Source organism: Solanum pennellii, chromosome 5 (assembly GCF_001406875.1).
Source record: "Solanum pennellii chromosome 5, SPENNV200".
Taxonomy (NCBI): Eukaryota; Viridiplantae; Streptophyta; class Magnoliopsida; order Solanales; family Solanaceae; genus Solanum; species Solanum pennellii.
In genome coordinates, this window is record NC_028641.1 from 39,521,857 (window position 1) to 39,524,839 (window position 2,983).

Genomic DNA, 2,983 nt, shown 5'->3' on the forward strand with positions numbered 1-2,983 from the left:
ATATAAAAACAAATTTCAATAACTCACTAAACTAAAAAAAAATGATAAAAACGACATCACATAACTCAATTTCATAATCCAAACACAAACGAAACATCTAAATGTCTATTTTGTACACATACAGAGTGCACTACAACATCATCCCCATGCTTTTTCCTTGACCACAAAATGATAATTTCCTAGTAGGATAGTAGAACTTCATTTCCAAGGGATCCACCACATAAGTAATGAAATGTATTTGTCTTAATCTGCTTAGGAGACTAAACATTCACATGTCTTAATATGTGAATATGAGATCGTGGTATATGCCTAGCTACAAGAACTACTAAGAGATCACAAGACAGCCAGTACATTAAAATAAGAAGATATATGTATTGATTTTATATAAGCAAATTTACATAAGCAAATTACCACTTGTATGCTTATTCAAAATAATTTAAGACACTTTCCGTCATCATACTTTTGGTTCAACTTTCTTGAAGGCTATAGTAGGCAATCTTGTTAAGGCATTGCATTCACTACATCATTTTAGGCCTACGACCACATTAATTCTAGACAACGCTTGTAAATGTTGCCTAAAATATTTTTGGAAATGCTTTTAAAATGTAACCAAAATTTTTAACTTTTAGCTTCAATAATATTGGCAACACTTGCAAAATGTACTCTTTAATGGTATAAGCTATACTTTATAAGCACGGTTACAAATATGATATAATTAGCAACAAATATTTACATATTTGGCCACACTTTTAAAGTATACTATTTTTATAAATGTAAAAACACACATTACAAGTGTTGCCTTAAATTTTTTCACTAAAATATTATACTCCCTCCAACATTTTTAACAATCCCTCCCATTTTTATTGGCCAAAAAATAATTCATAAAACATTATAAATTTGTGTCCCCAAATCTGAAAGACACGTTATTATCTTTCTCTAATGAACACAGTCGAAGGATGCACTTTTCTATGAAGAACAGATCAAAGAGCTGAAGCTAAAGTGTGAAGAACTAATCAAAGAGCTGATGATAAGTCTCTTTGTCAAAGATGGGCTGAAGCTATGTCTCTTCGTCATGCTGTTCTCTCAGATTTCTCGCTGAAGTGTTTCTCTTTGAAGAACACGATTTTTGTCATAGTTCTTGATGAAAACACAATTTTTTTGGTGTAGGTTTTATCAGGTAAGAAATACTATCTTAAAAATTCTAAATTTTAGATTTAGGGTTTTGATAGTGTTGTGTTTTTATACTATTTTAGGGAGTCTAGCTCGTATTTTAGCTTCATCAGTTGATTTTTCGGAGTCTAGCTCATATTTTAGCTTCATCAGTGGATTCTTTGCCTTTTTATTCGTCATGTTTTGCCTAGTCTGTTCTACATGTGAAATTTAAATGATGTTGTTCCAACTTGTCTGCTTTATTTCTGATTCAACTTGTTTTATTTAGATCTGATTTCAACTATAACCTTAAAATCTTATTCAGCTTGCCTGCTTTAGATCTTGTTACCAGTTTGTCGTCAAAATTTTACAACTTGGAATTAAACTGAATAGCGACAGGGTCATAGTCGAATCATATCAATTTCACTCTACAAAGTCATTAGTTTTTTAAAGCGAAGAAGAATCGTTGTGCAAGCGATTGTCTTCTTTAAGAACCTTCTGTCTATAGGTTATAAAGTAAATTTCACTTTGGCTTGGAGCGATAGGGTCTTGTTAGTCGAATATTTCATAATTCCTAACATATCTCATAATACAGGCTGTAAAGAAGTTTGCAAGTGACTTGATAAAGGAGCATGATGCCTCTGCTCATCCCTCAGTTGAAAACGCCATTGAGGGTAGTCAAGCAAAGAAGCAAGACACAAAGGTTTCAAGCAGCGAGCAAAGTTCAGAAAATCATAAATGTAGTTTGCCTCTAGCTATAGCTTCTACAGTTAATTAACAATATCAAGAAGATTCACGATAAAGAGAATGAAACAAAATAAGCTACATAAAAGAAAAGTGGAAAAAAATAATTTACCTGCTGTATTTGAATGAGGCACAGAAAAGAGAAGCAGATTAATGAACAATGAGATTTTGCTGGAGACATTTATATGGATCATTCAAGAATCTGAAAAGGTTTTGGATCAACTGATAATAAAAGCAATAAGTTTAGCGTGGGAAAGAGGGCTGCTTCAAGGGACGCTGAACAGAAACGCTGGTACACTGATTGAGGGACGCTGAACAGACATTTTTTGAGAATTAAATTAGTGTTCTGATCATCAGCAATTTTTTAAATTAATTAATATTTAAATAACATTGTAGGGACAAAAAGGTAATTCAACTTTTTGGGTTAAACTGTTCCCACTTAGAATAATATATTATATGATACAATGATGATGATATGGTATGATGAGTGACTAAAAATCTTACTAATTGTTGAACATCGATTTCTATGGATTAATTTGGTTATCATTAAAATAACTCTTGTATTCTTGTCAGTATTTCATGATTGACCATCATTTAGATACATTCCTTGTCTATTGTTGAACTCGAGAGATGAATAGGTAGATAGATCAAAGAATACTGGGAGTGTGATCATTCTTGCATACCACTTGTTTATATTAATGTATAGGATTAATGTTGGGTATGTAGCAAGAATTGATGGGAAATAAAGGGAAGGAGAGGAATTTGAAAGGTTTAGAACTTGAAAGGTTGGGAACTTGAAAAGTCCTCTAATGCTTTATTGAAAAAGGCAATAGTCCCTCATCGGTAATGGAAAGGAAAATAGGAGAGTTTAAATAAATAAACACTCCTATTAATTGTTAAAAGGGTTGGAAAGAGGGACCCCCCTCGCGCCGTCGTCGTCGTCTCTCGCTCGCTTTGGCTTTCGCTTTGGCTTTGGCTTTGGCTTTGGCAAATGATCGATCGAGAGACAATTTTTTGGACAAAATTTATTTTAATTATTTATTAATTAATTTTAAATGGCCAAAAATTATTTTCAATAAATTAGTTGATA

At 32.3% G+C, this 2,983-nt stretch overlaps 1 protein-coding gene across 2 annotated transcripts in view; it reads left to right on the top strand.

Annotated features, from left to right (window-relative positions):
• Nucleotides 1-846: 846 nt before the first annotated feature.
• LOC107020264 overlaps nt 847-2,983 on the top strand; it is a 10,124-nt gene continuing 7,987 nt past the window's right edge. The window contains exons 1-2 of one of the 2 annotated variants that reach the window (XM_027917044.1): nt 847-1,177; nt 1,745-2,299. The gene's annotated coding sequence lies outside the window, so the exon portion shown is untranslated. The remainder of the gene's footprint in view (nt 1,178-1,744; nt 2,300-2,983) is intronic. The other variant, XM_027917045.1, reaches the window with a different exon arrangement.